At 53.2% G+C, this 23021-nt stretch overlaps 1 protein-coding gene across 3 annotated transcripts in view; it reads right to left on the bottom strand.

The window, feature by feature from the left end:
* Mgmt (O-6-methylguanine-DNA methyltransferase) overlaps positions 1 to 22458 on the bottom strand; it is a 202295-nt gene extending 179837 nt beyond the window's left edge. The window contains exon 1 of one of the 3 annotated variants that reach the window (XM_042701470.1): positions 22400 to 22458. The gene's annotated coding sequence lies outside the window, so the exon portion shown is untranslated. The other 2 variants (XM_042701472.1, XM_042701471.1) reach the window with 2 other exon arrangements.
* Between the last annotated feature and the right edge of the window lie 563 nt (positions 22459 to 23021).

Below are 23021 nucleotides of genomic sequence, written 5' to 3'. Positions count from 1 at the left end.
TTGTGTCCACCAACATGCATGCAGATGACAGACGGGGGAAGAAAGACCACTGCATGTACACACACTGGTCACCATGCATGTGTGCAGGCAGGTCCGCACGGTGGACCCCACAAAGTTAGCACCCCTGAGTCCATGCCAACAGACTTCACGGAGTAATTAAATAAATGGAAGGGAAGGGACAGCACGCCTCCAGAGAGAGGAGGGCGTGAGGGCAACACAAAACGCCAACGAGCTGTACCAGAACGGCAGCCACCAGGGAGGGTCTCACGTTAGCGCTGGAGACGGGACAGAGCCGCGGGGACCAGGATGAGCAGCAGTGCTAGTGACAGACGCTGGCATGCACCCGTGCCAGGCGCCTGAGAGGGCACGCACTGCTGTGTGTGGCGTGAGGTGGCACTGGCCAGCCACGGGAGAGGCGGTCCACACAGTGACCGCCAGGTCCTTCACAAGGGCAAAGAAAGGAACTGCCGCAGACAGGGTGCCTCCGTCCCGGTGGGTCGCGCTGGGCCAGGTGGTGCGCGAACCACCAAAACTCATCCTCATAGCTCTGGAGGTAGGGTGTCCAAAATCACAGAGGAGATCGCTGTGTGAGGAGGACCAGTGTCCCAGCTCAAGGAGGACCAGCTTCCTGGCTGGAGGAGGACCAGTGTCCCGGACTGAGGAGGACCAACCCTTTGCTCAAGGCTGGCACCTTCTTCCTCAATCTCCCTGTAATCATCTCCCAAAGCCGCCTAATATCACCGCATGGGGATGAGTACGTCCACCCGGGAAGCAGGGGAGGAGGCGCCACGAGCCTTCAGACCCAACACTGGAGAAGACAAAAAGGAAACAGCAGGGTGTGGTCCACCCCCAAGTCGACATCCCGAACATGGCCACTGTGCCCTGGACGTGAGGCGCGGACGCTCAGCCGCGAGGCAGTGGACGCACAGACTTCCTGCGCTAAGGGGCAGCTCTCCTCAAGGCTCTCCTCTTCTACCAGGGTGAAAGTCACACAAAAACCAATTCCACCGCCACCTGTCTACATGCAGGCTCCCTTCTGACCCAAGCCCGGCAGTTCAGAAACCAGGGAGACGAGGGGCGGCGTGAAGCCCCCGCGACGCCCTCACCCCTGGCTGTGGACGGCAGCAGAGTGGGCCCCAGCGCCAGGACAGAGGCAGGCAGCGGCTCACAGCAGGCAAGAAGGAGCCCCGCGCACCACACCCCCACATCCAGCTCCAGGATCCCACACCGCTCCCCTCACAGGCCGGTGCAGGCCGAGGCCAGGGTGGTGAGATGAAGCTAGGAATAAAAAGGTTAAACAGATCATAAATTAAGATTAGTGTCTGCCGGCCAGTAGCTTTATATCTCATTATAAATTAGATCAAGAAATGAGCCTCCCCACTTAGAACCAGACCCTGACTCGGTACCTCCTCCACCAGCATCTCTGCCAACAAACTAGCCAAAAAATGAATACATCAACACCCCTGCTGAAGTGTATAAGAAAGAGGGGAGGAGGTACCAAGAGCCTCTGGGTTTGTGGAATACAGCACCGACCTCAGCCACCTTGTGGAGCACTTGTCTGTGTCTGTCTCGGAAGACATCTAGGCTGCAGCCGGCTTGCCCGGCGTCTCATCTGAGACCAGCTAGTGGCACAAACTGCAGTGGCAGGAATTGGGGGACCTGAGCCCAGACCCGCCCACCCAGAGAGGGTTCCGGGTCAGGACACAGGGAGCGGATGGAAATCACAGCCAGAGACGGCAGCCACTATTTTATTTGGACATTTTTATAAGGAAGCCAGAGGTGGCTAGCACGACCAGGATAGCTATACAAATTTTGATTTTACTAAAATGTTATGTCCCTTGAGTCAAGGTATTAATCTTGTTATAAAAGTGGTCTCTCCCCTCACTGGTCATTCATTAAACTTTCATACATTTTAAAATGTACTTATTGTTATTGGATCATATGTGAAAGGCAAAGAGAAAGTGTGTGCAGGAAGCAAACCGGCTGAAAATCCCAGGCACTCAGCTTCCGTAAACACTCATAAAGCCCGCCTGTCCGCCGCTAGCAGCGCTGCATCTCAAAGAAAGACTTCAGCTTTTCTTTTCTTTTTTTTTCCCAAGGATGAAGATAAATTAAAAGAAAGATTGCAAATGGTAAATATTAAAACAGAAGTGCCTCGCGGAACCGTGTTCTCTGCAGACAGCAGTGCGCCAGAGCAGGTCTGTGGGGCTGGTCCCCAGCCACGCGGGCCCCGGGAATGGCTGGTGTCACATCAATCTTGTCAGCCGCGTGCCGTGGTCCGTGGCCTGCCGGACACCGGGGAGGGCAGCCGGCTCCGGCCTGCGAGCGTCCTGGGAATGGTAGGCCATCATCCTCTGTCTGCGGACCGCGTGCAGGGCTGTTTCTGCGGGAACCCACAAGCAATGACTTTCCGATGTCATTTTAACCACGTGAGGCCGCTGTGCCTAGGAAACAGGGAAGAAGGGCGGGGGGGGGGGAGGGGGGAGCAGCCAGGGACAGGCTACCCTCGTGGCAGGGTGGGCCTGGCGCAGGTACCCTCTCACCCACGGGGGATTTTGATTACGTAAATGCTTGCGGGATTGTAGAGCAGGCCCTGTGGAAAGGGACGGGTTTTCCCTCTCCATAAGGAAACTGGAATTTGAAAGCTCAGGAGGCTGTCCATGACGCAATACTAGCCAGCTCAGCAAGTAAAGGGTCCAGGCGACCTCTCACCGCCCGGCCTATGCAAGCTCCAGATCCACAGAGTAAAAATAAGCACTGAACTTTAATAAGCACTCCATGATAACAAATAAAACCAAACACCTAATTACCAAGCGATTATTTATAATTTCTAAAATAACTTAACCCAGTTTTCCAAAGCGGATATTTTAAGATTCAAAGGCAAGTCCTGCTTGAAGCCAGCTTTAGGTAATACATTTATTCCCCCAGAGGATCAAGAGATCTGTAACTCTAAATTGCATTCCTTGTACCAAATAGACATTAGTCTCATTTACAAACAGCAATTACTTACCACAGAAAAACTGAATCATAAATTTAAATTAATTCTGACAAAAATTCTAAACGCGGTTAAAGGAACATTATAGAGTGAACACAGCAAAGCATGTGTGCATGCAACAGCATCTTCCTTTACTCAAATGGTTTTGCGAGTTATTGTCAACCCACCCTTCCATCCTTCCGTCCTACAGCACACCCCCACGGTGAGCAGCTCCCTTCCCTGCGGCTGCCATCCTGACAATACTGCCAAGGAGAGCCTGCCACGAGACCACACAGACCTGAGCTCCGGTGCTCAGAGCAGATTTGAATAACACACAGACACACATCCCTCTTTCTCTCACCCTGGCCAGCGTTTATGGATGTTGTGTTCTCAATAGCAGCCACTCTGAAGGCGATAAGACAAAAATCTCAGGGTCATTTTTATTTGCATTTCCTTTATAGCAAAGGATGTTGCATATTTCTTCATATCTTTCTATTCACCATTTGTGAACACACACACACACACACACACACACACACACACACACGTAATAGCATAATGAAACCCACCAAAAATTGTTTTAAGGAAAGGGAAAAAGAAAAGCGGTTAAGTAATAGAGATGATGTAAATCTGATCAAAGTACATTATATGAACACCATACACATCACAGTTTGTTACTAAAATTTTACAAATAAACGAATACAAAGAAGAACGGGCACCAGACTTTGAAGAGACCCTGAAGATGACTGAGTAAGAGCACATGGATGCTGAATCCACAGAGACGCACAGTCCACGTCACAACGTGGCCACTCAGTCCACCCACACGTGGCCGCTCACAGTCCACGTCACAACGTGGCCACTCAGTCCACCCACACGTGGCCGCTCATAGTCCACCCACACGTGGCCACTCAGTCCACCCACACGTGGCCGCTCACAGTCCACATCACAAAGTGGCCACTCAGTCTACCCACATGTGGCTGCTCACAGTCCACTCACACGTGGCCACTCACAGTCCACGTCACAAAGTGGCCACTCAGTCCACACACACGTGGCCACTCACAGTCCACATCACAAAGTGGCCACTCAGTCCACCCACACGTGGACACTCACAGTCCACATCACAAAGTGGCCACTCAGTCCACCCACACGTGGACACTCACAGTCCACATCACAAAGTGGCCACTCAGTCCACCCACATGTGGCCGCTCACAGTCCACCCACACGTGACCACTCACAGTCCATGTCACAAAGTGGCCACTCAGTCCACCCACATGTGGCCACTCACAGTCCACCCATACGTGACCACTCACAGTCCAGCCCACACATGTGGCCGCTCACTGACACTGAACGTAATGAGAATATGTAATTCTGTTTACCATTCTGCTTCCAGGCTGTGCCCACTCTTCAAGCTCACGTTTCAAGGACACAACGGTGGCTGACCAATAGTGGCTGCCATTCTGGGTGACACACACAGAATGCTGCCATCATGGACGCGGTTCCTTTGGACCACTCTGGTTAGTCCTGTTATTGTGCCTACTAGAGAAACTGAGATTCAGGAGGCGATGAAGGGCAGGGTCACTGTGCCTCCCCAGGGGTCTGCCACCAGCTGGGCCCTGTGTGGGCCTGAACTCCGTGCGGTCAGGACTTGCCTGGCCAGCTAGGCCCTGTGTGGGCCTGAACTCCGTGCGGTCAGGACTTGCCTGCCACCAGCTGGGCCCCGTGTGGGCCTGAACCCCATGCGGTCAGGACTTGCCTGGCCAGCTGGGCCCCGCGTGAGCCTGAACTCCGTGCGGTCAGGACTTGCCTGGCCAGCTGGGCCCCGCGTGAGCCTGAACTCCGTGCAGTCAGGACTTGCCTGGCCAGCTGGGCCCCCCGTGAGCCTGAACTCCGTGCGGTCAGGACTTGCCTGGCCAGCTGGGCCCCGCCTGAGCCTGAACTCCGTGCGGTCAGGACTTGCCTGGCCAGGGCCGCCCGAGCCCCACGCACTCTGCACTCTACCGCCTCACAAACTCACCAGATGGATGCCTCTCACGTAGATGTGAAGAAACAATGACCCTAACACTCCCGGGATTAAAACGTGGATGGTGCCGGCCTGGAGGCCAGACGCGGGTGGCTGGTTAAGAACCTCACTACCCTCAGTGCACAGCAGCGCAGAGCAGTTTGAGGGTCCCCTCCAAACACAGGCACAGCTGTGTGATCATATGAGGGGTCCTGTCCTGGGGCCCTTTCCTAAAGAAAGCTGTGTGTGCCTCTGCTGCCCTCCCACCGTGTGAGGACACTACCCGTCCTGTGGAGGCTGTGTTCGCGCCGGACAGCGCCCGGTGCTCATGTGTCTGTCTGTGGCGGACAGCGCCCGGTGCTCACGTGTCCAGCACAGACAGCGCCCGGTGCTCACGTGTCCGGCACAGACAGCGCCCGGTGCTCACGTGTCCGGCACAGACAGCGCCCGGTGCTCACGTGTCCGGCACAGACAGCGCCCGGTGCTCACGTGTCCAGCACAGACAGTGCCCGGTGCTTGATCATGAACTCCCCGCCCTCTAAGGACTGAGAAATACGGGGTCCTTGGTTTTTTGTTTGCTTCGGTGTTTGTTTTGCTTTGTTTTGTGGTTTTTGTGGTAGTGGTGTTTCTCTCTGCTTGTACTTTTTTTCACCCTTTTTTTTCTTTTGCTCTGTTTGCTGGGCAAGGTCTTACGCTTCTGCCCAGCACCATCCTCCAGCCCCTTACGCTTCTGCCCAGCATCCTCCTCCGGCTCCTTAGATGAGACGCTCCTACCTACCCCTGTGAAACTGGGATGGCAGGCAGCTGCTGCTGCACCTGGGTGGGAACCTGGCTTATCTGTTGGATGGGCATCCGGCTTATCCCTTGGGTGGGAATCTGGCTTATCCGTTGGGTGGGAATCTCACTAGCATTTCCCTAGCCTGGCTGAGATCTCCTAAACTCTGCCTCCCAAGTAACTGCAGGCTTGAGTCACCACTGTCCACTACATGTCTGTTTTGTTCCTTTAAATATGTGTGTGCATGTTACCTAGTCTTTAGTATTCTGTGATAGCACTATGTAACAGACTAGACACCATATTAAACACCATCGTGCTCAAAGGTTCATTCTTTAAGACAGAGTCCCAGATGTGAGCCTGCCTTGAGCCAGTGCTGGAAGCACTTCAGATCCTTCACCGCAGGGCACCTGGTCACATGTGGAGTGAGCGGCCGGGTGACAGGGAAGCCCTCCCATCCATGTCCGTTCTCGGGTGAGGAGAGCAACACAAAAATGACTTTCCTAGTACAGACTGTCAGGGTGTGCCGTGCGGCTACAACATCTTCAATGGTGTGAGGCAGGCCCCAAGGTCACACCCCTGCGTCCCTTGGAAAGCCTCGCAGCAACCTCTCCCAAAAGGAGTGTTCCCCGTATCAAAGGCAGAAAATTACTAGTCAGTGAGCAGGTTGTCCTGGGTCCCAGATGGCCACCTTTCCATGCCAATGAGGCCTTGCACACCGGACACTTGTGACACCACCCCGGAATGATGGAACCCACACTGTGTGTCCATTTTTGTACACTGGCTAACCTTTCTTGATCACTGATTTGAATATTACTTTTCTCAATCTTCAAGACTTTCTGAATGCTTAACTTCTTGTAGCCTTAGGCAAAAACATTATCATTCCAGTTCTTTAGAGACAACTAGATTGAGGGACTCTAATAAACCAGACAGTGAACAAATAACATTAAAAAAAATTGTGTTGACCTCTCTAGCACTCAGACAACCTGGGGAGGAAGATAGAGCACAGGGTACACGTGACATGCAAAGAAAGGCAGAAGTCAATCACACGTGGGAAACCACTGTAGTCCACATACTGACAACGGGTCAGAATCCAGGCTGTGAAAATACATCTGATCATCAGCAAGAAAAAGACAACCAGTAGACTCTTAGGCCAAAAACCTATGAACAGGCATTTCGCAGAGAACAGTCACAAGTGGCAACGTAAAAGCATGCTGAAGTTCACTGCCAATCCCAGAAATGCAAACTGCAATCACACAGAGATACACTGTCTATCCCGTGGGTCAGCAACTGTTAGTAGTGCGGTTGCACCAGGTTTGGGTTATGATGTAGATCAGCTGATAGGAGGGTAATCTGCTTTAACCACCTTTACAAAGCAGTTGCTATCTTGTAGCACTGAGCACTGACAGTCCAATAGTCCTGCCCCGGAGCACACACCGGGGAGACATGGTCAGACGTGGGTGCTGGCAGCCATGTACATGTGACCAAGCTGCAGTCCTGGCAAATGCTGGGAACCAATAAATGCCCACTGACAAGGGGGTAAGAAAGTGTAACATCAAACTGTGGAGAAGTCGCATGAGCAAGTGCCATTCTGCACTGAAAGTGAATGAGCTCCGGCCAAACATAGCAACGTCGATGATTTACAGCCACAAGATTCCCACAGAAGGGCAGATCTCAGACACACAGCACAGCACCCTCGCTAACAACACTGAGGGATTTCTTGTTGAGAAACGCGAAGGTCTGTGGTCAAGGCAGGAAATGGTAAGTGTGAATTTTGGCGTAGTGATAAGGCCAGGGCCTGGTGAGGGGGAAGTCTAGTGCTGGCCAGGAGAGCAGGGCCGAGGAGCGGTGCTGGGGCTGTGACGTGATCGTCTCCGGAGGGTGGTGGTCAAGTGTCCACCTGGGCTTCCATGTTGTAACCCAGGAATCCTTTAGTGGGCCTCAAATAACACGTAATAAGGAGAGGAAGGAAAGGAGAGAAGGAGGGAGGGAGAGAGGAATGAAGAAAGGGATGGAGGGATGGAGGGACAGAGGGAAGGAAGGAAGGAGGGAGGGAGGGAGGAAGGGAGGGAGGGAGAGGAAGAAGGAGGAAGGGAAGGAAAAAAGTTATTAGAAGGAAATCAGTTTGCTTCTTTAATCTACCTCAGTAAAAACACCAAAGCCGTCTAGTGCACCAAGTCTGTCGAGGAAGATGAAGGACTTACATTTTCTTTGTGGACCTTTGTGAGGGCCACGAAAGCATGTTGCGTGCCCTCAGACAGCAGTCCACAGGTGTCACCTCTGCCTGTGACCACAAGCCCGGGTCCGGGGCAGAGGACCTGCCGGGCGAGCGGCGCCAGTGCTCGGGAGATGCAGCTGGCACCCTCCTTCTCACAACGATTCCACTAAAACTCCAGCAGGAGTTTACACTCCAAGCCAGGACGGAAGGGCAGAAACCGAACATGGCTAAAATAAACTATAAGAAGCAATGTCCTGGGGGACCACAGACAGCCAGGACTAGGATCCCTGAGGTGGGGGGACAAGGTGAACCATCAGCCCACGGGCCACCCCAAAATTCAGATGGACGCCTCAAGGTAAGGATAAGAACAAAAAGCCACGAATCCGGGAGTACACGAGCGGAGAGGAAGGCTCCTCCTATTGAGAGCTGTGGGCATCAGGACAGCCTCTGCCCCATGTCCTGGGCTGCAGCCTAGAAAGTAGTGATTACCACACTCGACAGAGCTGGGAAGAGCTGTGTCCTCATCAGGCAAAGATCATAGAGCTGCTTTATTTCATACCCAGGTGTTCCTCAGCTCAGAGTGGAGTTATGACTCAACAAAGCCACGGAACCGCCAACTGAACCAACACAAGTCTGGGGCTGCGTAGGTATCTATATGTACACACACACACACACACACACTGCATACCGTGTATACCTACTCACCTCAACAGTCAGGCTAATGCTTCTATAGACTACACCCTGTATCAGAACCAACCTCACAAAGTGCAAAAGCAAGCTTTGAGGAGAGATACATTCTTTCAACTCATAGTGTAGCAAGAACATTTAGTCCAAAACTCATTATTAAAAATTCAACAATCACAATAAAAAAATAAAAATTCAACAATAACACACAACAACAAAATTATCAATGTCAGCTATCTGATAAAAAAAATTAACACACAAAGAAGCAGCAGGAAAGTATAATCCACACCCAGGGGGAAAAATTCAATGGAACCAAACCAAAACAGAGAGGAGAGGAGGAGAAGAAACAAGACAAATATAAAACACCTATAAGTGACTCTTACAGAGGTGAAAATACATTGTTTAAAATAAGAAAAACACCTAATGTGATTAACATATTATATAGAGTAAAAGGAAAAAAAGTCACAATGAAAGCATACAACTGTGAAATTAGTCCTTCCAGAGAGAGAATGAGATACAAAAACATCAGAGAGGCAGAGAAAGTTTCAAGCCTCACAAAGTGAACGAGCTTCCCAGATAGAGGAAGGATCTGAAGAAATAATAAATGCACTAATGAAAAGCCTACATTAATACATGCAAGAAGCTCAATACACCCAAACAGAAGAAACATAAAGACAACTACACCAAGGCCAGTAACCAAATTACCAAGCCAAACCCTTAAAGGTGGCTGGACAGAGCTGGGTAGCTGCAGAGGGAATTTCACAAAATGGAATGATTTTAAGAGAGACAGCAAACTGTTCATCAGAAGTTAAGAACAGCAGGCCACAATGGAACGTCTAGAATGTGGATCCAGAATTCCTTATTTAGTGACTTCTTTTCAGGAGTGCTGGTGAAACAAAAGTTTTTCCAAAAAGAAAAAACTGGGTGCCAGGAGCTCACACCTGTAATCCTAGCTACACAGGAGGCTAAGATCTGAGGATCACATTTCAAAGCCAACGCAGTCAGGGAAGTCCTTGAGACTCTCATCTCCAATAAACTACTCAAAAAAGCCGGAAGTGGCACTGTGGCTCAAGTGGTAGAGTGCTAGCCTTGAGCAAAAGAAGCTCAGGGGCAGCGTCCAGGCTCAGAGTTTAAGCTCCAGGACTGGCAAAAAAAAAAAAAAAAAAGCAAAAACAAAAGCAGGATAATCTGTACCCCAGCAGGCTTGTCTTTAAGAAATTTCAGTGCAAGTTTTTTGAGTGCAAAATTATTATAGGATACTAGATTGAATTTTAGGATCTATAATAAGGAATAAATAATTCAAAAATGGAAAATGGGTAAATACATGTTGAATTTTTTTTTCTGGTTTCAGTCTCCTTAAAAGGTAACTGATAGCTTGCAAAAAAATAGTTACATATTTTGGTGTTTATCTCACATGCAGCAATAAAGTGAAATATAACAAAAAGAAAAGAATGCACGAGGTTGAAGACATTGTAAAGCACATAGGTTACACACCAAGCCACCATACCAGGCTTGCAACTTTAATTCTGTATGCGGTAAACAGTGATATAGTTGGTGTATTTTCACGTTTGAGAACCTAAACCACTGTGAAGTGAGAATTTTTGAGAAAAAAGCATCCATACTGAACATGTACATGTCTTCTTATGATTTCCTGATATTTGCACATTGTTAGTTATTATTCATGATCTAGAGATGATTTAAAGTATAAGGGATGTATGAGCAAATGCTGTACCTCTATGTATAGAGAACTGAGCATCTTTGCAGTCTGGTACCCAAGAGAAGTCCGGAACAAGCATCTCAAGCCCACTGCATGTAACTCACATGAGCTCTTTGGTATCACAAGGGATAAAAAGCACACACAAGATCCAAGACCAGACCACATGCGGATGCCTGGCTTGGGGGAAGCCTGCCTGCCGTCTCCAGGGCTCTACCAGTGGAGCACCCGGTCTGCTGTTACAGAATCCTTTCCAGTACGCCCACCTCTACCACCAACCTGCACCAATTCCTCTCAAAACCGGGAAGAACTCTCTAGAAGAGAGCTCCATCAAGTTACACTGCCAACTTCCCACCATGTCTGCCCAGGCTGAGGGTACAACGAGGCAAAGAAAAAAAATCCTAGGACATAGCAAATCAGCACAGGAATACAATTCCATACAAAAACATTTAAAATACATTAGATTTTGGTCAAGATGAAAGACAAAAAAAAAAAAATCAAACAATCTATTCTAATTGGGTTCCCATGGTAACTGTGCAATTGGGTTTTTCAATATAACATCCCAGAGGCCCAATGCACACTCATAAAATATACTTCCAACAGCCCAGATTGTTTTCTACATTACCACATTCCCAGGAAGATCAATTACTATACATCCCCACCCTAACTATTAGTGGCAGGAGACTCTAACACTGTCTGCACATTAGCGTAAGTTATGTGAGGAACTCTATATGTCACAGTAATTATTTAAGACTAATCAGATACTTCAGATACATCAAACATGTTCTGAGTAATAAACCAATAGGAATGTTGTCATGAAGTTGTGTTTATGAAATGCAAGGAATCAGACCCAACTCCATGCCAGACCATTATGCTGCTCTTATTGATTCTGAGGATACGCAGAATCAATCATTAATAATTACATTATACAATGACCCTCAAGGTTAATCATATTCTTAGAGACTCTCACTGTGGAATTAAGCAACAAATATAGCTGCTAATAAATAAATAAATTCAAATCCATGTTCTATATCATAACAGCACAACACACCACCCAGTGTGGTTCACTGCCTAGGGTCTTGGCTGACCACCAGAGATCTTTCTCCTGGGTACACTGGGCCCCTGAGGCCGACTGCAGGGCACAGTGTTTTGCCACATCGGGATATCCCACACCCTGGGGCCTGGAGGCCAGGATACTCCCAAATACGCCTGAGTTTTTCTATGCAACCAGTCTAAAACTATCCACTGTTCCGATGCATTCTGTAGATCTACAACCCACAGCATGAACTGGTGAGGTAGGCAGAAGTAGATCTCCTACCCGTATAGCTTCCCAGGGATGGTGTGGATGAAACACAGACATGCCTGGCAGCCACAGGCATGGCCTGCAGCCTTTCAGGAAGACACGGTGGCTGGGGTCCGCTCGACTGAGCTCGGCGAGCATTCTGAAAGGGCCCATGCTGTTCTGCAGACCTGCAGCAGAAGTCCACGCGCTGAAGACCGCCTGCTGCCTGCTGCCGTCTCCAGGAACCACGGGTCTGTGCCAACCGCTCGGCAGCCCTCCTCCCTGGCTCTGAGGGCATCCTGCCAGTCATGGGTGCCCACGGACGCCCATCACTGCCCTGCCTGCTGCAGCCCTTTTCGGAGTCCCTGACGTTCTGTGACCAGTCTGGGGGCCCGCTCATGCTGCTTCCTCTTATTCCCGTACACGCTCACCCCCGCGGGATGCCAGGGACTGAACTAGCATGGGGACTCCTCAGTATGGTCTAATTAGTGATCCTCGCCTCCCCACCCCACCTTCACACGCGACCCCAGGGAGTCTTATGGTTTTGAAATCAGACGCCTTGGTTTTGCCCGGATCTTGGTCAGCATGGCTGCCGGAGCACAACCCCACAGTGGAGGCTGGAACGAGGCGCGCTGAGCAGCTCTGAGGTGGGAGCAGGCAAAGTTCACAGGGAAACAGAGGTCGCGCCCGCCCCCCAGGCAGCAGCTGGCTCCCTGCTGCGTCCTCCTGTGGGTACAGGCATCTCCCTTCCCTGCCCAGCCTGTGAGAGCAGGAATCTGCTATGGCCTTGTTTTACCCCAGCAACCTCCTATGGGGACCGTTCGCCAAATACAGACACACAGGAGACACGCCCTCCGAGTCTGGGGACATACTGAGGGACACAGTCCCCTTGCTGGGCAGAAGACCACAGTGGTGGTCACTGGTGGCCAGCAGGGTTAATCTAATCTTCTATCTATGTAAGTGTGGGCTGGAAATACCAGCAGTCCCGTCGTAGAAGCTGCCTTTGCCAGCCTCCCCGATGTGACCCAAGAGGACTCGGCTTCCACCAGCACCTACCAGGCCCCAGCCCCGCTCCACAGGGAGACGGGCAGCTGGAGGAGGCAGAGGAATGCGTTCATCAGCACAACCCCCGCATCCATCTGCCTCGACAGCTTAATCTGATGCCAACACAATGGTGACAGAAACAAATTTTTCTGCACAATAAAGAATAGTACACAAGGGTTTACTTGGGATAGCTGGCTAAATTCAGTAACTCTTGGAAATACATCATTTCTTTTCTTTGCCCATTACTCTAGAAACTTCCCCTTGAGTGCTAAAAGCCTTACTAATAAGAGCGGCAGCATGCCCATCACAGCGCCCAGCGCCACTGTGCTAAGGATGTGACATGCTTTCGCATTTGATTCCCTGTCATCCGACACACAGCCATCACTGCTGGCGCTGCTTTCACTAGATGACACTCTCAGAACACTCTGACTCTTAAGCCCCATTTCCAAGGAACTTCTCCAAGCTCTGACTTTAAACACCAGAGAACTGCCTGGGCCTGTAATGCCTGCTGGCCTCCATGCTGGGTCCTTCCAACACACACACACACACACACACACACACACACACACACACACACACACACACACACACACACACACACACACACACACACACACACACACACACACACACACACACACACACACCATCCAGGACCCCTCCCTCAGGTGCTGTTCTTCTCCTGGGAATCTCCCCAGATCTCCCTCAATGTCTGCCTAAACCTCTCTACTCAGAGGCACCTGCCTTCCACACTGCTGCGGTCTGGCTAGGAACGAGCAGCTCCAACAAAAGGCTCTTGTGTGGACATTCGGTCCCCAGCTGGTAGAACCAGCGACTGAGTGGTGATTGGCTCCCGAGGTCTCTGACCTCATCAGCGGACACACCGAATGATGGATGTATACATGATAGCATGACTGAGAGGAGGTCGCCCACGAAGGACATGCCATGTCCCTACTCCCATTGAGTCTCCCCTCCCCCCCAGCCCCTCGGCGTCCTGCCTGTGGTGGGGTAAGAAACCGCTCCGTGACACCTCCCACCATGCCGTTCTGTGTCGCCATGGCCCAGAAGAGGTGCAGCCAGCCAAGCATGGGCTGTCACTTCTGAAATTGGGAGCCAAAACAAACCCTTCCTCCCTTGCCACCACTAATGACTCTGCCTACCAAAATCCAAATTCTCTGTCTGCCACTGCTTTCCAGGCCCTTCCCTCTGTGGCTATCGGGTGGCCTCGCTCCTCACAGGAGCAGAGCAGGAGCGCCTGGGAGACAAGCCTCCCCCCCCCCCCCCCCCCCCCCCCCCCCCGCAAGTCCTCTGGGGCTCAAGCTTGCCTCTCACAGTGGGGGTGGAGAGCCTCAGGTCTGCAGCTCGGCTCAGCAGGGCTTGGAGGCGGGGCTCCATGGAGGGCTCTGGGGCTGAGCCTTGGAAATGGACTGCTTTCCCACGGAGTGAGTCTGCCATTGACCTTCAGCCCTCTTTGTCCTCTTTCACAGGTGCCCACGGCCCTCTGCTCTCCACGGTAAGGCCACACTGTGCACTTCCAGCTCAGCACTGCGAGCAAAGAGAAACCTCTGCCCTTCCCAGTGACTCAGTCTCCAGGAATTTCACTACAGCAACCGCAATCAGGCTAAGGCAGGGTGCGAGGCCGGGAGGAGGCGTGCCCCGGTGCCCTGGGAGGGTGCCCACCACTGCTGGGGCACCAGAGGCCCCCACAGAGACACGCTCAAGCGTACCAGCGTGAATTGCTACCATTTCCCATGGTCTTTAGGGGAAGGAAACACACACTTTATGTTTAATTTGCATTCTGATGTGACTGTACGCCTGAAACTTGACGGTGTGATTTTAAAGATTCCATGGTCGCCTGCAGGAAGCACAGGTGCCCCCCATGGGGTGCAGGCTGGGGGCCAGGTGCCCGTTAATGAGCAGGCTTCCTGCTGACAGTCCTGCCTGAATGAACAGCTCCAATCAGGCAGTCTCCTGCCCTGGGGGCCACGCTCCAGGCAAGGCAGAGGGACCCGGGAACCTTCCAGAGCCAGAGAGCCCTCTCCGCCTGCCCCCAAGTCCACAGAGAAGGCATCGACAGGAACATCTGCTTCTTCCTCAATGAGCAAGCTCCTCTTAACTCGGTCACTTCCTCTCACTCCACGCACCACACAGCCTGCCTGGTACACATCCTCCCAGCCTGTCCCCTCCCCTCCTTCCAGGCCCTTGTACCCACCTTCCTCTTCTTCCTATCTGGTGATACAAAGTGAACTTTATAACACGCACCGACGGCCCAGGGGCCCCCATGCACGCATGCCCAGAGCAAAGACACCACATGTGGCACTGGCCCAGGCCTCGCCGGCCTCTGCTTTGGTTTCCTTCGTGGCCTCCCTCACGCCCTCCTCAAACATCAGGGCTTGCAGACAGGCCCCCAGACACACCCGAGTCCACGCTCCTGCAGCGTGGGCCTCTCAGGGAAACCACCCACATTGCCCACCGAGGCTCTGACCTAAATCAGATGAGGGTCCCACAGAGATGTGGGAAACCCCAGTGAAGTCTTGGAACGTTCCCCATGCTTCTTCTTGTTCCATGACCATGGCCCTGGACCGCCCAATGGAGTGTGGAGCCGCATGGATGGCAAGGCACCCACAGACCGGAGAGGGGCACCCCAGAACTACATCACAGAGAAGGGCCCCCAGAACTACATCACAGACAGAGAGGGGCCCCTAGGACTGCATCACAGACAGGAGAGGGGCAGCCAGGACTACATCACAGACAGGAGAGGGGCCCCCCAGGACTGCATCACAGACAGGAGAGGGGGCCCCCCAGGACTGCATCACAGACAGGAGAGGGGCCCCCCAGGACTGCATCACAGACAGGAGAGGGGCCCCCCAGGACTGCATCACAGACAGGAGAGGGCCCCCAGGATTGCATCACAGACAGAGAGGAGCCCCCCAGGACTGCATCACAGACAGGAGAGGGGCACCCCAGGACTACATCACAGACAGAGAGGATCACCCCAGGACTGCATCACAGACAGAGAGGGGCACCCCAGGACTGCATCACAGACAGGAGAGGGGCACCCCAGGACTGCATCACAGACAGGAGAGGGGCATCCCAGGACTGCATCACAGACAGAGAGGGGCCCCCCCAGGACTGCATCACAGACAGAGAGGGGCACCCCAGGACTGCATCACAGACAGAGAGGGGCACCCCAGGACTACATCACAGACAGGAGAGGGGCACCCCAGGACTACATCACAGACAGAGAGGGGCACCCCAGGACTGCATCACAGACAGAGAGGGGCACCCCAGGACTGCATCACAGACAGAGAGGGGCACCCCAGGACTACATCACAGACAGGAGAGGGGCACCCCAGGACTGCATCACAGACAGAGAGGGGCCCCCCAGGACTGCATCACAGACAGGAGAGGGGTAGCCCAGGACTACATCACAGACAGGAGAGGGGGCACCCCAGGACTGCATCACAGACAGAGAGGGGCCCCCCAGGACTACATCACAGACAGGAGAGGGGCACCCCAGGACTGCATCACAGACAGGAGAGGGGCATCCCAGGACTGCATCACAGACAGAGAGGGGCCCCCCCAGGACTACATCACAGACAGAGAGGGGCACCCCAGGACTGCATCACAGACAGAGAGGGCACCCCAGGACTGCATCACAGACAGAGAGGGGCACCCCAGGACTACATCACAGACAGGAGAGGGGGCACCCCAGGACTGCATCACAGACAGAGGGGCCCCCCAGGACTACATCACAGACAGAGAGGATCACCCCAGGACTGCATCACAGACAGAGAGGGGCACCCCAGGACTACATCACAGACAGAGAGGATCACCCCAGGACTGCATCACAGACAGAGAGGGGCCCCCCAGGACTGCATCACAGACAGGAGAGGGGCCCCCCAGGACTGCATCACAGACAGAGAGGGGCCCCCCAGGACTGCATCACAGACAGAGAGGGGCCCCCCAGGACTGCATCACAGACAGGAGAGGGGCACCCCAGGACTACATCACAGACAGAGAGGATCACCCCAGGACTGTATCACAGACAGAGAGGGGCACCCCAGGACTGCATCACAGACAGGAGAGGGGCCCCCCAGGACTGCATCACAGAGAGGGGCCCCCCAGGACTGCATCACAGACAGGAGAGGGGCAGCCAGGACTGCATCACAGACAGGAGAGGGGCAGCCAGGACTACATCACAGACAGAGAGGGGCCCCTAGGACTGCATCACAGACAGAGAGGGGCACCCCAGGACTACATCACAGAGAGGGGCCCCCCAGGACTACATCACAGACAGGAGAGGGGCACCCCAGGACTGCATCACAGACAGGAGAGGGGCCCCTAGGACTGCATCACAGACAGGAGTGGGGCCCCCCAGGACTGCATCACAGACAGGAGAGGGGCAGCCAGGACTACATCACAGACAGAGAGGGGCCCCCCAGGACTGCATCACAGACAGGAGAGGGGCCCCCCAGGACTGCATCACAGACAGGAGAGGGGCAGCCAGGACTACATCACAGACAGAGAGGGGCCCCTAGGACTGCATTACAGACAGAGAGGGGCACCCCAGGACTACATCACAGAGAGGGGCCCCCCAGGACTACATCACAGACAGAGAGGGGCCCCCAGGACTGCATCACAGACAGGAGAGGGGCCCCCCAGGACTGCATCACAGACAGGAGAGGGGCACCCCAGGACTGCATCACAGACAGAGTAGAGCACCCCAGGACTGTATCACAGACAGAGAGGGGCCCCCCAGGACTGTATCACAGACAGAGAGGGGCCCCCCAGGACTGCATGCCCGTACCTGCCATGGCACTGCCTGTCCCCTAGCTTGGTGCTGAGCACCCTCAAACAGGTGCAGATGTGGAGGCTGGTTTTTCGCACAATGCCTGGTGACACTGGTGTTCAAAAACCTTAACCAAATTCACAAGTGTGTGTGTATTTGTGCCCTATCTTTCCCCCCAAGAGACTCCAAGTGCCTTCTCGTCCTCCCTGCCTTTCAGAGGTAACAAGGCACAGTGGTAGAAAAGAAATAACAAATAGTAATCATGCTATTCAGTATACATCATGTGGAAAATGAACTGTGTAACTTGTGGGCAGGAATGGGAGACAGGAGAAGGAAACTGAGGTAAAATGAAGGAAGGGGTGACACTATCCAAAAAAGGAAAACAAAGACATACACATTACGTGACTTAAAAAGTGGTAACTCCTCTGTATAACACTGTAACAATAGCACTAAAAACATCTTTAAATAATTCACTTAAAAGAAAAAAAAAAAGAATGCCAAGGTTTTGGTAACATCTGCATCTTTTGTCCTAACCACGAAAACAAAACCCCAAAGTGATGAGCTCGTATTGCATTTGAACAGACTCGCCCTTACCCACCTCTAAGGAGCAACAAAAATGTCCACAGAACCACCTGGGCAGACAACACTGAGCAATGGTGGCAGCAGGAAGATCCAGCCAGAAGGGCGCTGGTCTGGGCTGGAAGGCACTCCCTACCGCTGACCCTTAAGAATTCCTGAAAGGGCTCAAGTGCTGGGGGGTAGGGTGCAGGGGGGGGGGCACGGGGGACTGCCAAAATCCCCCCAAGAAGCCTGGAGAAACAGAAGTCTCTGAGCTCCAATCCTCACTTGTGCCGACGGCCGTACAACCTGCCCTGGGCCAGCTCTTTCAGGAATTCTGCTACCAGTCAGCTCAGGCCACCTCTGGGACAGGAGCCTCCATTGCTGCCCAAGAAAACTCTACTACACTCGGGGACCGAGCCCAAGAGTCAGCGCATCCAACCTTGCCTACACATCATCCTTTGGTCTGAGAGTAAAACAGCTAAAGAGTTCACAAACAAATGAGAAATAATTACCCATCGTTTATTACATCTCCACATCTATGTCCCCTCTCCTACCCTGCCCTGAGCCTCGTTCCCGCTCTTTTCCCACTCTACGATCTGATGCTGAGGTCGCCCAGTCTGTCAATAAAGTCAGAGTTTTCTAAACTACTATCCATATGACTCAATTTGTCAGTAAAAACTGCCATGCACACTGTGCTTCAGAAAAAAATAAATGTCCATAAATGCATTATTGCAACTGGCAGATCGATGTCTATAATAAAAACAAATAGATTTAACAAGTGCCTGCTTTTACGAGCCACACCATTGGTGGGCTTTGCATTCAGTGTCACCTCAGACTTTTGGGAATGGGCCACGGGACCAGATACCGTACTGACTGCACACGTGCTCCAGGAAAGAAATTACTTGAGCACGGAAATCTCAGAAGTAGTAGTGTGGACACAGTGGGCATTTACTGCTCTCATGGTGACACACATCCTCTCAGGACGGCAAATGTAACAGCTGTACGGAGATGCGTCTATAGAATTAACTGGCTCGACAACACCTACTTCACAGGCCAAATGAGCCACCCCCAGCGGGAGCGGGGGGGGGGGGGGGGGGGAGGGGTACAGCCCCTCCTCTGCTGCACAGCCACTGAAAACTCATGTCTCAGCATGCAGCATGTGGCCCCTGGGGTCAACTGCTAGCCCGTGGCCTGGGTGGGCTGTTTACTTAGCGGACAGACTTGGGAGAATGTCACACAGGAAGGCCTAGCCACTGGACACCACACAGTCTGCGGCCCCTTGACAGGTGAGCCACATCTGACAAAGCCACTTTGATCCCTTCAAGGGTGAAGACCAATCACCATCAGAGAGATCCTTCTGCAGTTATAGGAAAAGGAAGTCGTTCATTATGTTCCACACACCCCTGAAACAGTTTTCCTCAAACCATGTAGCCTGCCGACAGAAAAGGTGTTAAGACTGCCTTTGTTCTTGCTGTTTTTTAAATTAAAAAATAAAAACAACAAACCTAGATTATTTCTATAGTCAACAGATATGCAACCATTACTCAAATGCCAAAAAACACGCTACGCAGTATTTAGGCCACCAAAGTGAGTTTCTCATTTCTAGCTGCTTATGCCCAGGACAGGTTACCACAGCAAATAGAATGGGAATGTCAGTCATGTCAACCAAGAGAGAACCAGCCTTCTGCAAGGCTCTAACATCCCCCTAACACACGTGCATGTGTGCGCACGCGTGCACACAGAGCCTTGCCTCTTACTTCCACTTCACTTCAGACAAGAGCAGGGGTTGGGCTGCGCTGGCTTGTCCAGAGCCTGTGAGCAGGCTGAAAGGAACCTGCGCTCTCCCAGGGCAAGGTATGCTTTCCGTCTCTGATTTGAAAACCTTTAGGTTTTATTTAAATAATAATCTGGAAGAGGCCAGCTCTTTCACAAAGAACTGTTATGGGCAGCTACCAACCCATGAAAAAGGAGTCAGGGAAGGCTGTGGCAGTGGCTCCTCTCAGGCTTTTCAGAGCCCGAGACTGTGGATCTCCTTTAGTGACCTGAGAGCCAGCTGGAAATCAAAGGCCTGGGGCTGGCAGTCCAAGGGTGGTCTTCATACCACTCCCTCCAGGGGTAGCTTTCACACACGAAAGGCTGCTGAGCAGGGTCAGAGGGATGTGTGAGAAGAAACAGAACAAACAGGCCTGGGTTTTCCATGGTTTGGTTTGCAATGTCTCTACTTTACCATGTGTGCTAGGACCAGACTGCCACTGGACACTGTGCTCTGAGCTCTGACTCTGGATCTTTCCCTGGGTGTGTGATACAGAGAGGCTGCTTTCTCTGAGCCCACAGGCAGGACAAGCCATGGACTCCTTGGTGCCCTGCAGGGGTTAGAAATGTGCAGTGCATTTCTGACATCCTTGAGGGCATGAATTCCAAAGGGACAGTTCAAGAGCCTTGATGGTTGAAGCTACTAGCTCCTACATGGTTGCCCCCTGCAAGTGAAGAAAACGATGACAATTTAGTAAGTTGGTCCTATTAGCAAATGCTGAGAAACATGGTTTGGTTTCTAACAAAGGATGGAGGCAAGTTCTTCTGGGGTTTTCCCTACCCCATTAGCTACATGAGGGTCACAGAAGGCCCTAACTAAGACACATGGAGAAGTTCAAGTCCAGTGAGGAAAGGCAGGTAGAGTCTCAAGGACCACCGAAGGGCACCCTAAGAACCTTATCCTTTTCCCTCAGAGGAAGAGAGTGATCAAGCATCTTAACAGCTGAGCAAGACTGAATGGACAACTAATGTGTACCTAGGGCTTTATTTCTTTTTACCTTGCCAACAATGAAACCTTTCTTGGATTAAATTCAGTTATTTTGGTACAGATTGTTTCTCCCCGATGAAAGGAATATTTACATTGAAAAATACCTTAGAACAGGTAGGTACTGGTGACTCACACCTCTAATCCTAGCTACTCTGGAGACTGAGATCCCTGAGGATCACAATTCAAGGCCAGCCCAAGCAGGGAAAGTCCATGAGACTGTTAGTTCCAAGTAATCACAGAAAAAGCTGGAAGTGGATAGTGACTTGAGTGGTAGAGCACTAGCATGGAGCTCAGAGACAGCACCTGGGCCCAGAGTTCAAGCCCCAGGACCATTCCCCCCCCCCCCCCCCACACACACACAAAACACTTTCTTAGTATACTTCAGTCCTAGTTCCTCTAGTGCCCAGACTATAAAATATACTCCTACTATGAAATTCTAACTCAAGATGGGGAACCCAGGAAGAGAGGAAACCCCTGCGAGCATAGGTCCACTCTCCCCTGCCACTTGCAGAGGTCCTGGCAGACGCCCCAAGAAAGCAAATTCCCACAATCCTACCAGTTGTGCTCCTGATACAGTTTTCTTCCAAGTGCTCCTCTCCTTCAAGAGGACCTAAGCCTCTCCTTAGTGTCCGGTCCATTTTAAGATCCATCACAGTAACCATATGATGTCCCAGCACCACCTCTGGGCACCAAGGAAGAGGAAGAGGAGGGTCTGGGAGTCTGTCTCCACAGCTGCCTGTTTAATAACCAGTGTAACTCTTAGCTTTAGGGTAGACAGCTCACCTTTGGCTCAAACCGCTCCCCTGTGTCTTGCATGGGTCCAGCCAGGCCAGTGGTGAGCACGCGCGCGCACACACACGTACACACACACACACCCCAATCTTGCTTTCCAGGACCGAAAGCCAGCTCCTGGGCTGAGCCATGCTGAGATCTGAGGCAATGGTGAACTCGGAGTGAGCAATGCCTAGTTTAGAAATTACTCTACTGTATTATCTCCGGCTTGGGAATTATGGTGTCGAGTGTGAATGGCTCTCCAACCCCACTTGTTTACTTAAGTGTTTATGGACGCAATTAGGCGTAATGCACACAAACACACCAGCCTGAGAGGGGAGACCTGAACTCGCCATCCTCCTGCTCCTGCGGAGGTGACAGGGTTCTGCCCAGGGCACAGACCCAGGCCCGCCAGGAGGGCCTGAGCGGGGGCTTCTGGAAGTTTCCCGGAAGGCGGGCGGAGAGGCCTGCGCGCTCGGGTCAGTGGCGGTGCAGGCACGCGGCAGGCAGGCGCAGGAAGTCCCCGCACCGGGTCCCGCAGGTGTGGAGGCTGGAGGTGCACGCAGGGGGCGGCCACGACCGCACGCGCCCCGGGCCGGCCAGCGCCGCGCATGGTCCCGCATCCCAGGCCCAGGGAGGCACGCCCGAAACACACCTGGGCGCCCGGGGCCTGTCCTCCAGGAGGGCCGGGCGCGCTGGGGCCGCTCGGGGCTGCGGACGTCCCCGGGCCCGCTCTCTCCCGAGGGAGAGCCCGCGCTGCGCACGGGGCGAGGAACCCACGCACTCACCGGCCTGCAAACCGCGCGGAACTCCAGGACCTGCGCGCGGGACGCCCAGGCCCGCACGAGCTGGGGGCGGGGCCTGGGGGCGTGCCAGAGCGCCTGGGGGCGGGGCCGAGGGCGCGGGGGCGTGCCAGAGCGTCTGGGGGCGGGGCCGAGGGCGCGGGGGCCTGCCAGAGCGCCTGGGGGCGGGGCCGAGGGCCAGAGCGCCTGGGGGCGGGGCCGAGGGCGCGGGGGCGGAGCTGAGCCCGAGATAGGGATGGGAGCCAAGGCAAAGGACAGCGTAGGGGGCGTGGTCTAGGCGCGTGGGGCGGAGCCTCTGGGAGGTGGAGCCACAAACTGCCGGAAGCTCAGCCGAGAGCTTGGGGCGGGCTCCTGGCGCTGCGAGCATGCTCCGTGAGCGGCGCCCGGCTTCCGTTCTGCGCAGGCTCACTGAGCAGCCGCGGTCGTCCAGGCCTGGTTCTGTTTCCCCGCCCTGCCCCGCCCCGCCGGCCCAAAGCTCAGGCTTGCACAGCCCTTCCGGCTCCCCGGAGGCCACGCCTGGCCTTCCCAGCTCGGTGCCTCAGTGTGCCCGCTCCTGCCGGACAGGTAGTATGGACGCCAAGACAGACCACCGTCCTCCGCGGGACCG

Source organism: Dipodomys spectabilis, unplaced genomic scaffold (assembly GCF_019054845.1).
Source record: "Dipodomys spectabilis isolate Male_0828 unplaced genomic scaffold, ASM1905484v1 ptg000289l, whole genome shotgun sequence".
NCBI lineage: Eukaryota > Metazoa > Chordata > Mammalia > Rodentia > Heteromyidae > Dipodomys > Dipodomys spectabilis.
This window is presented reverse-complemented; position numbering and strand designations above follow the sequence as displayed.